The sequence below is a fragment of the Thalassophryne amazonica genome, chromosome 2 (assembly GCF_902500255.1).
Source record: "Thalassophryne amazonica chromosome 2, fThaAma1.1, whole genome shotgun sequence".
Taxonomy (NCBI): domain Eukaryota; kingdom Metazoa; phylum Chordata; class Actinopteri; order Batrachoidiformes; family Batrachoididae; genus Thalassophryne; species Thalassophryne amazonica.
In genome coordinates this window covers 69,858,851-69,870,990 of record NC_047104.1, presented here as the reverse complement: position 1 = coordinate 69,870,990, position 12,140 = coordinate 69,858,851, and positions in this window count along the sequence as shown.

Here is a 12,140-nt window from a genome sequence, read left to right as displayed (position 1 = left end):
GGAAAATAAATTGTTTTGTTATTGGAACCGCTTTCTGGTTGTTTTGGCGCTGGGTTCCGTCAGACGCAGGTCCGCTCCTCAACCCGCGTCGACACATAACACTGCTCATTTACATAAAGCTTAGTCAGACCTGAATGTGTTGCTGATAGCGTGTGCCTTTGAAGAATATTAGTTGTAGCTGTTGACTTACCTCACCTCTTCTATCCTTCACAGAGTCAGTTTGTCGTGTCCACCTGGGGGGTGTTTGGCGATGAATTTGAGTCCAGAAGCGCCGGGCTTCGATCCCTTTGGGCGCTGGAGAGCGCGCCGTCCTTCACTCCACCAGACAAGCTATATATTATGTTGTACACAATTATTGCACGGAAAGGGAAATAAATGTTTTGTTTTTGGAACCGCTTTCTGGTTATTTAGCGCTGGGTTCAGTCAGACGCAGGTCCGCTCCTCAACCCGCTTCGGCACATAACACAAATAATAAATTTGTAAATCATAATTTTCAAGGAATAATGAAATCCATGCACCCGTCCATTTTCCATACCCGGTTACTCCAATTAAGGGTCATGGGGGGCTGGAGCCTATCCCAGCAGTCACAGGGCATGAGGTGGGGTACACCTTGGACAGGACGGTGTCGCAAGCCTACACACAAACACATTCAGACCCACATGCACACCTACGGACAATTTAAAATTTCCAATCCACCTAATGTGCATGTCTTTGGATGTGGGAAGCTGGAGCACCCGGAGACAAACACAAACACAGAGACAACATGCAAACTCTACACAGAAAGGACACAGGTGGTTATTGATCCCATGAACTGCTTGATGTGAGGCAACAATGCTAGCAGAAAAATGAAATATCACAAATAATTTTGGCTAATTTATTAAAGAAAAAAAGGGACATGTTCAGATTTATGAAAACCTGATTACTTTGGGATTACCTGTTGGGTTCTCAGCCCAACACAATTCCATCAAAACAAGAAAGATGGGTTAATAATTGTTGAATAATGAATTGATTAGCATAATGTTGTCATGAAATTATGGGATAGTTTACCTAAAAGGTCACATGATATCTTTATTTTGTTTGGTCGTTAATACTTAAACAGTACAGAGATTTTCATTATTTTGCATCAAGTGATTTTTTTTAGTCATGTCTTCTTGCATATTACTGTATGTGAAATGGATTATTTTCTTTTTGGGAAACACAACAGACATATATTGTCTCACTATGTTGGAGGCAACGGTTTGGTTATTAAAAAAGAAAAAACAGTTAACTGTTCAGCAGGTACATGTCATCTCATGGTACTCTTTGATAAACACCAAGACTTCCCTTTAGCGTAGGGCCGTCAAACACCCTCTTTGTTGTTTCTTTTTTTTTTTTTTTTTTTTCACAAGGTTAATCTGTGTGGCTGTGACGAAACAAGGACACGACCTTGGCCCGAGCAAAAGCAGCTACAAATTCAAACATGCTCACGATGAATAAACGTGAATACGTTGCCTTTTTGAACGTAATGTTTCACCAGTAGTCAACATTGCCAACCACCAGGAATTCATATGATGAAACCATTCCCATGAACTTTGACCCAGTGCATACAGCCAACAGTAGCAAGTTACATCTATGAGTACATTGCTTTCATTAGCATTTTAAACACAAAGCTAACATCAGCTCCCTGTGGGAGCTAAATGCTAACTAGCTGTAGTTTGAATAACCAGCCTGCCCCACTCCTTAAAACATGACACCAGGCGGTCATGTGTTTCAAAGCATTTTAGAATTTCAGATCATCTGCAGAAATTTCCATTTCTGCAGATCCTGATAATTAACTTTTAAAGCTTTAATTGAATTATATATTTGCTGTGCTAATGTAATCTTGCACCCCTAATGATTTTCTGCTTATTTATTTAGGAACAATTAAGAAAAATAAAAAATAAGCAGTGTAAGAAGAAGAAAGGTAATGAGACAAGGTGGAATAAACTGGGAATAAATGGAGATGAAGCACCTGATTAGAGCTGATCTTCACCACAGAGAAAACAAGGATTCAAAGACGGCAGAGACAACAGACAGTACCTTTAATGACACTTATATATAATTAACACTTAAATAAGTAAATAAAATAAATTGAATTTTTCAAAGTTGGACTAAGTCGAATAGCTCCTGCATTTATACACTCAGTTGGACTGAAGTTGACCTAGTCATTCTACACATGCTCCACAGTTTTCTCCCCTGGCTTTGATCCAGGAGTAGAAGGAGACAAACAATAACATGGTCGCTCTCTTTTGTAATACAATTAACATGTACAGCAAGTATGAAATATACAGAGCTACAGCGTTGTGCCTCTCACCATTTCCCATGTTTGTTGACAGTTTTCTGCCAGCTAGTTTGTTTGTGATCTAATAGGTTAGCCGTAACTGGCTCAATACCAACAAGCTGAAAGGGGTATAGTGCCACCTGTCATAGTGGAGTCAAACACACTTGGGTGAATAAATCGATTCCCCCTCTGCATGTAGACTTGGACAAGGACAGTAGTCTGACTGAATGACCAAGTCACAATATAGCGGTAGCTCGACTAAACTGTGCACTTAAACATCCTGACTGAGGCTGTGAAGAGTCCTCATGTCCCAGTTGAAAGATCCAACCAGATCATGCGGTCTGACTTTGAGAAGAGGGGCACCATCCAACAGGATAAGAAAACAGAACAAGGCTGCAGTTCTTCTCATGTCAGAGTTGAGCAGTGGATTAAAGTTGAGCAGCATGTGAAATTCCAAGCTTGTAAGTATAAGAGAATAAACCTCATAACCAGTGAGTAAACCACACCAAAAGTATGTCCTGTGGTCTGACATTGTGTAGAAGGACTTCCTCCAAAAGCATGAAATGTCAATAATCAAGGGACGACCACGAAATGTTGATACAATCAATGATCCAAAGACACCTGAACCACTTACTCCTAACCGCCTCATACTCATGAAATCCAAAATCGCCTTATCACCTCCTGGAAAGTTTGTAAAAGAGGATTTGTATGCAAGGAAAAGGTGACACAAAGTTCAGTATCTCACTGAACAGTTCTAGAGTAGGTGGAATAGAGAATACCTTTTGAACATTTCCACAGCACAAAAATGGCACATACCATGTCAAAACCTAAAGGTCAATGGCATAGTCATTATCAAGGAAGAGATGGTTCCTAGAAGCCATTGGCAACTAGACCGAGTTGTAGAAGCATCAGAAGAAGATGATGGTAAACACATAGTACATAGTGCACATAGTAAACATCCAAATAGGTGATCAAAATGAGCCAAAGAAACATGCCACAAAAACCCCTTATAACTGAGCCACCAATCCAAAAACTAGTTGTTCTCCTAGAAAGTCACTAAAACTAACGTTAACTGGACATTGTTCTCAACTTATATGCTCACGTCAGATATCGGTGAAGTTTTGACTTATTTGCAAGGTTCTGTTAACATCCACTTGTATTTGTTTATGATTGTTGTCATACATGATTTAGTGGGAGTGTAAATGTGTTAGTTGTCCATCGGGGGTGCTTGCACCTAACTCTTACCTCACTTGCTTGTCCACCGAAAGGCACTTGTGCTTAGCACCTACATCACTTTTGGTTGTTCACCAGTCTTCAGAACAATGGTGGGCTACAGTAACGACATCATGCTGGACTTTTGTTCATGATTGAGACAGATTTCAGCTAGCAACCCCTTTGGAAAATGGAGCAAGGTTTGTGCTTTTTTGTTTAAGTAGCTGATGGACAAAATGAAAAAAGTTGGTAAAAAATCAAAATTTCATGGCAACCTATTGTAAAAAATATTTGAACCTAAATCAACTTCTTAATATTTGGAACAGTTGTGCCAACTCAGGAGACTAGAGACTGTTAAACATTTATTCCATAGATATATGTTTTAGAAATGAAAGTGTCTTTGGGCTGGGCCCACTCCTGACAGCGTTGAGGTATATCAAACTTGAATCCTGCCATTGGAAGAAGGTAGGGATGAAGCCTACCCCTGGCATCAGAGAGAGACCAACTGGTGGTGGTGGAGCGGAAGAGGCACAGGTCTGGTCAGCAACCTGGACAACACACAAGGACCAACTGGCACCAGCTGTGTTGATAAGGCAGTCATGACCCGCAACCCTAGCAACAGACATGGACCATCTGACAGTGGCAGGATAGGGGAGGGCATGCGCCACACCAGCAACCGGGATAAATCCTGGCAGTGGGATAGAGGAAGCAGATTCCCAGACAGCGACTGCGATCAGCAGAGAGGTGAGTCAGGATTTACATCTTTAAATGGATTTGACATTTCCTATTGGTTCAAGTTGACTACTAACTTATGCCTGTTATTGATTAGGCGAATTTGAATGAAGGCTTGAAATCAGATTCTTCCTGATAAAACTTGTGCTATGCTACATTTCTTGGCTTGGACACCCTAAAGATGGCTGTTATGGGTCCAAACATGGGTTGGAAGCCATTACACTCAGAGACTCAATTGCTAACAATATGGCGAGCGTTATAAGAAAGGAAATGTGTCCTTTGACTTTGGAAAATGTTTGTCAGTCATGTGACATAATAAATATTGATGTCACTCTGGTCCTTAATGAGTTCTAGGTGTGTCTGCAGGCATTAGGGGGTTAGTTACAGAATCATCTCCTATCATCAGTGAGGTGTGAAGCCTAGATTTCTCACATCCACCCTTTACACCAGGCCCAGGTGTCAAAGCCCCCACTGAGGTGACACTTATCACCACTCTGAGAAAAAGTAGCTCTACAGCAACACAGACACCAGAGGACGATGGTGGTTGGAAAAGCAAAGCTTCTCCTACCACCACATATGAACATCAATACAGTATCACGTCTAGACAAGGACGGCGGCGCAATCTGAGTTTCCTTAATGACGCAGAACCTTGACATCAAAGCACTGTGGTGGGAAGTGAGTTTTCATTCTTTATACAATCTAATCTGCGTGTGAAAATCATGTTTCACTTGTATTCACTGACCTTCTTTATCACGAGCCACAAATCACACACATGTAGAGAGAGAGAAAGCGCGCTTTATCTATGAATACCTGTCGTGCCTTTTTTTGGGCCACATATCTAGCTGACTTTCACCCTCCTCCATTTCTCTGAAGATAAATGTGACACTCACACTGCAGAGGGTGTGTGTGTGTGTGTGTGTGTGTGTGTGTGTGTGTGTGTGTGTGTGTGTGTGTGTGTGTGTGTGTGTGTGTGTGTGTGGTGTGTGTGTGTGTGTGTGTGTGTGTGTGTGTGTGAGAGAGAGAGAGAGAGAGAGACAGAGAGAGAGAGGTGAATTTAGGAGGGTTTTTTTTTCATTGTCTATAGGGCAAATAACGGCAGATATCAAAGTTCTCACACTTAAACATTTTTTCCAGTATTATAACAGACTTCATAAATACGTACTTATACAGTACTGTGCAGTCATTTTAGGCACTATGTTTTTTAAATTGTGTTTTGCTTGTTTGTAGTTTTCTTTATCAGTATTTCAATAAAAGACTAAATTAAAAATTTGCAAATGTAATTTCAAAAAAGTCTATTAAATAAACAAAATAAAAATAGATAACAATGTGACAGACATCTCAATAAACTGCCTTTTATAGCACTTTTCCATTTGAAGTAGATGCCCCAAGTGCTTTACAATAATATCACATGCACGCGCGCACACACACACACACACACACACACACCGATGTCAGTGTGCTGTCATGAAAGGTGCTCAAGTGCCCACTGGGAGCAATTTGGGGAGGGCCTTGCTCAAAGCTTGGCAAGAGTTCTCAATCCAGGTTTTAAAAGTATCTTGTTTAGCTTTAAAGGGGCTCCTTTTTTTATGGCGGGTTTGCATTCCAAGTAACTATTTTCACTTTTATGAGTCTTACTCTAACCTTCAATACACATCTCCCCATCCAGAGTATGCTCTGTCCCTGCAAGAAGAGTAAATTGTAATTCGTTCATGTTATCATTCAGAGGGCAACGTGGTGGCCAAGCAGTCAATGAGCTCGTTTCCAGAGCAGAAGTTTCCTGGTTCAAGGACAAGCCTGCCCATTCTCCATGTCACATCGAGTTGCATCAGCAAGGGTATCCAGTGTAAAACCTGTGCCAAAACAACATGCAGATCCATATTGGATCTGCTGTGGTGACCTTGAGTGAAAAAGGAAGAAGTAGAAGGAACTTACTTACCATGTGATCAATCAAACTAGAGTGTTCAGAGCAACTGCAGGTAGGCGTTGGGCTACCAATCTGCACACCTGGGTTGGAGTCTAGGTCATTCAATTGTGACTGCAGGACCTTTGTGGCTGCAACGTCAAGGGGATCGAACCAGGATGGCTCGCACTAAAGACCATTCCTTTATCAGGTCAGCCAAAGGGGAATTCCCCGTTAGCCAAGCTAGCGGGAACGTCTTTTCAATCAGGACCCGGTACCTTCATCCCGCTACACTATCTATCTGTGTACTTGGGCAACACACTTCACCTGCATTGTCCCTGTCCATCCAGCTATAGATGGGTGCCAGCCTGGGCTGTGATATGTAGTGGAATGGCATCCAGTACAGGCAGCGTCATACACTGTAACCCACATTATACTACAGAATCTGGGGATCAGGGACTAATGTATATAGGACTTACTTCATTACTGTTCAGCAATATTGTACATTATTTGCTATTTACCAGCTTTTCTTTATTTTAATTATCACTAACACTTTTTTCCATTTGTACAGTGCCCACCAACTGGGCACAGCACAATTGGGTATGACAGCAATTGGGTATGAGTTTAGAGCTTCCTGAGATTTACATCTGGAAATGTTAAAAAACAGAACATAATTACACATTTTGGATAAGACAAATGTGCCAAAGACATGCATACTTGTTACCTAGCAGCAGATTTCAGGAGGTGAGGTTGGACCAGTGGTCTATTTGGGTGGTTGCTAATCAGGATCTAAAGTGGTTCCACCATTTGGGGGAATATGTTGACCTTTGGCACCAGTGCATGCTCCTAGACCTGACCTGACCTGCAGGGTACAAGTGTGTTAATCACTGCTCAGCCACTTTCGCAAAAGTGTAACTGTACTAAATTCATTAGAATGACATACATTGAGGATGTGCTGCATCTTCACCAAGACCAAAGCTCTTACCATGTTAGATAAATGTATTTAAATTCCAATATCTGCCCCAAAATTTTTATTTTGTTATTTGGCCCACACCAAACCTATTTCTGTTACATTTTGTATTAGATTCACCACATTTTGAAAAATCCTATAAAATGAAGTCTTACACACAGCCAGAAATGTCACTTTTTTGGCAGCAGCAGCAGTAACAACTGGAACAACCAGGCTCCAGGTTCCATCAACAGGATGCTTCAACATTTAGCCTTTTCTGCATTTCCTGAAACTAACCCATGCAGACAGGTTACAGAAGATTAACGTGTGGAAGACACTCGCCAAATGGTGACCTTGTGACCACAGGGTCACCGGTTCAAATTCCTGTTCCACTAAAACTAGTCATTGAGACACAACTGCCATCAAGACGGTGTTGATGAACATTCACATGAGCTGTTTTTCTTCTGTTACCATAAGCAGTAAGCTGCATTAAACGGCTGTTGCATGTCAGTGTAGATAAATAATCTGTCAATATATATTTTTCAAAACATGTTGAAATGGCCTACAAAGTGACATAGTGACATATAAAATACCACATTCTTATAGTCATATATGGATATTTTAATCACTATAATGTTCTATGAAGAATTCTTGTGAATCTAAAATGTATTTTTTCACATTTTAATGTGAAAAGGGTATTGCTCTTGATCTCTTTATTTATTTCTTTATTTAAGAATCCCCATTAGTCTTTACCAAAGTAGAGACTATATTCTTCCTGGGGTCCATTCTCAAATAAAAATATTAGAATTACATCAAAGTATTACAATTTATACAACTCACAAGCACCAACTGTACAATTCACAGAACATACACAAGTAACAGTTATTTCTTCACAAAACAAACACCAACACTACATTCACTACATTAGGAGAACTGTCTTGTTGAGTATACATTTCTTAAGATTTGCTTTAAAAACTATATGATTTTGTATTAACCTCACATCCTGAGGCAACTGATTCCAATATAAGATGGATCGATAAATAAATGTATTTTTTAGAGCATTAGTTTTTGGCAGAAGCAAAACAAAAATAGAACTAGTAGCTTGTCTTGTGTTAAACTCATACCTGTTACCAGTGAGTTGAAATTTAGAGAACAGGCTAAAGGGTTTGTGTGTGGTCCAAATTTTTTGCAAAGAAACCACAGAAGAACAGGCCAGTCTCTACCTCACTGTCATCCATGACAGTCTGTGATGTAGGATGTTAACACTGGTTCGAAAAGGACAGCCTAGAGCGAGTCTTGCTGCTCGATTCTGTGCCATCTGGAGTTTGTTCAGGTCTTTGAGAGCAGCCTTTGACCACACAACAGAACAGTAGTCTAAGTGACACAACACTAAAGACTGTAAAACTAATTTCCTTGTTGCTGTTGACATAAATTGAGCATTGCATCAAATTTAAAAGATGTTTCTGCTCATTTTGGTCACAATATTATTATGTGTTGTCCAAGACATCCTTTGATCCAAAGTCACCCCAAGCAATTTTATCTCAGTCACTTGTTCTAATAATTGATTGTGCAGAGAGAGGTTTAACTTCAGGGTGTCTCTTAAGGTGTGTTTAGAACCTAAAATCCTACACTTAGTTTTTAACACATTCAATTTTAACCTGTTTTCAACCACCTAGTCATAAGTCAACATTAGCTCTTTTTGTAAAGTGCTATTGACCTGATCCAGGCTAGAAGCAGAAACATATATTGTTGTATCATCTGCATATACAGTCATACGGGCCCTATGTAAAATATATGACATATCATTTACAAAAATACTATATAGCAAAGGACAAAGACAACTGCCTTGTGGAATGCCACATGTTAGGGTCACAATATCTGAAAAACCATTGAAAGCAACACATTGCTTTCTGTCGACCAAATAACTTCTTAAAAAAAAATAAAGCAGAGCTTTTAAATCCATATGCTGATAATTTCCCAATTAGAAGTTCACAATCGACTAGATCAAAGGCCGCACTAAAGTCCAGAAATGCAATTCCTATCAGTTGCTTACAATCAATTTGTCACAGCCAGTCATCAGTCAAAGCTGTAAGTGCTGTACGTGTTGCGTAGCCTTCTTTATAGGCATGTTGGGCATCAGAATGAAGATGGTTTACTTCAAAATAATTCTGAACCTGTTTGAACATAATCTCTGACCATCACCAGCCCAGTCTGCAGCACTGAAACCTTCTCCTGCAAATGTTTCTGTGGGTGTGCTCATACCTACCCCATTTAGTTCAGATTTTCATCCTTTTTGGTTTTGAGCAAGAGGTGTGACAGCTGCCTGGACATGGACTTGTTTTTTATTTTATTTAAATTTTTTTGGGGGGGGAGGGGGGGGGGTAATGGTTCCTGATAAGCGTTGGGCTTGAGACCAGAAGATCTGTTGTTCAAATCCCAGCCTGACCAGAAAATCACCAAGGGCCCTTGGGCAAGGTCCTTGCTCCCGGTGTGTAGTGAGCGCCTTGTATGGCAGCACCCTGACATCAGGGTGAATGTGAGGCATTATTGTAAAGCGCTTTGAGCATCTGATGCAGATGGAAAAGCGCTATATAAATGCAGTCCATTTACCATTTATTTTTCCTTTTTCTTCCCAGGGGGATTAGGGGTAATTGTTATAAAGTAGGTATATCTAGACCATGGGTGGGCGTGAAGGGCCAAGAGGCTGCAGGTTTTCCTTGTTACCAACTCATCAGCAGATGATTTCACATATGATCAGGACATTAACTGCAATGGAAGAAGCCACTTGCTGAAGATGAGTTCTAAGTAAAACCTGCACTGTCTTGGATCTTGTTGGCATACTGTTGCCACCCCAATTTAGACTCTCTCACATGTACATTATACAAAATGTTTACAGTTATTATAAGTGTGTGTACAGTTATTATAAGGCCTAAATTTGCAAAATGTGGTCCTGCTGAGAGTGTGTTGAGTGTTATGAATAAAACATTTGCTTCATGAACCAAATCTGCATTGTTGTGGCTTGAAGTATGGTCACTCTCCTCGTTTCCTGTCAGCAATGACACAGATTTTTCACAGTGAGGTGAATCAATTCACAAATTGGAACTGGTATTTTATATTTCTGTTAGAAGTAATATATCATAAAATTATTAACATGGCAACAAAATGAACTGAAATATACTTGCACACATTTTCCAGTATTGATCTGGACTGTAATGGAATTGACATAATACCAATGTGAGATGCACATCTGTCTACAAACCAGTCAGTTACAGTTACAGCCAATTGATTACAAATCAGTTTCAGCACATGCACGTTCATATAAACATCTTTGGTGCATTCACATGATTACAGTGTCTTGTTTGATCAAATTTTCTTACTTTGGTTTTCAGACAACTTTATGGTCAGTAACAGAAAAAGTACTAGCTTATACCTGTATGCCAGAAGAAGAAGAAGAAGAAGTAGTAGAAGAAGAAGAAGAAGAAGCCTTCATTGTTATTACGTATGTTTAACCCATGGCAATTACAGCTAGGCACAATCCAATCACTGGGACCAATGAAGAGTCACAGCCTGGCCCCCGAGGACCAACCCCAGGAGTCCAGACACTGCGTTGCTCGAGGGAAACTGAAGGAGATTTTTTTTTTACCTAATGTGCATGGTTTGATGGTGAAGGAAAGCCAGTGCAATGTGATTGCTGGTCTCAAGCTCAGATATAAGTGATGAGGGTAGAAACAGGAAGGGCTTACAGTGTAAATTTTGTCAAATCTCAGCAACATTGGGTGAACAAGCCACAGCACTTGGATTGCCAGCAGTAAGCCTGGATGAATGAGTAGGACTGCATCAAGAAGGGCATCTGGCATAAATTTTACCAAACCAAACATGCAGATCACAAATCAAAAATTCTATCATGGATCAGTTGAGGCCCAGGTTAACAATGATCACCACAGATGCTGTTATCCAGCAGAGTCCTGGCAGATTGGGCTAGTGTGGAATTGGACTTTGAATGCTGTCAGTATGACTGGAGAGTTGATTGATACAACCCCTGGCAATAATTATGGAATCACCGGCCTCAGAGGATGTTCATTCAGTTGTTTAATTTTGTAGAAAAAAAGCAGATCACAGACATGACACAAAACTAAAGTCATTTCAAATGGCAACTTTCTGGCTTTAAGAGTCAGTAACGGTTACTTTTTTAGACCAAGCAGAGGAAAAAAATATGGACTCACTCAATTCTGAGGAATAAATTATGGAATCACCCTGTAAATTTTCATCCCCAAAACTAAAACCTGCATCAAATCAGATCTGCTCGTTAGTCTGCATCTAAAAAGGAGTGATCACACCTTGGAGAGCTGTTGCACCAAGTGGACTGACATGAATCATGGCTCCAACATGAGAGATGCCAGTTGAAACAAAGGAGAGGATTATCAAACTCTTAAAAGAGGGTAAATCATCACGCAATGTTGCAAAAGATGTTGGTTGTTCACAGTCAGCTGTGTCTAAACTCTGGACCAAATACAAACAACATGGGAAGGTTGTTAAAGGCAAACATACTGGTAGACCAAGGAAGACATCAAAGCGTCAAGACAGAAGACTTAAAGCAATATGTCTCAAAAATCTAAAATGCACAACAAAACAAATGAACGAATGGGAGGAAACTGGAGTCAACGTCTGTGACCGAACTGTAAGAAACCACCTAAAGGAAATGGGATTTACATACAGAAAAGCTAAATGAAAGCCATCATTAACACCTAAACAGAAGAAAACAAGGTTACAATGGGCTAAGGAAAAGCAATCGTGGACTGTGGATGACTGGATGAAAGTCATATTCAGTGATGAATCTGGAATCTGCATTGGGCAAGGTGATGATGCTGGAACTTTTGTTTGGTGCCGTTCCAATGAGATTTATAAAGATGACTGCCTGAAGAGAACATGTCAATTTCCACAGTCATTGATGATATGGGGCTGCATGTAAGGTAAAGGCACTGGGGAGATGGCTGTTATTACATCATCAATAAATGCACAAGTTTACGTTGATATTTTGGACACTTTTC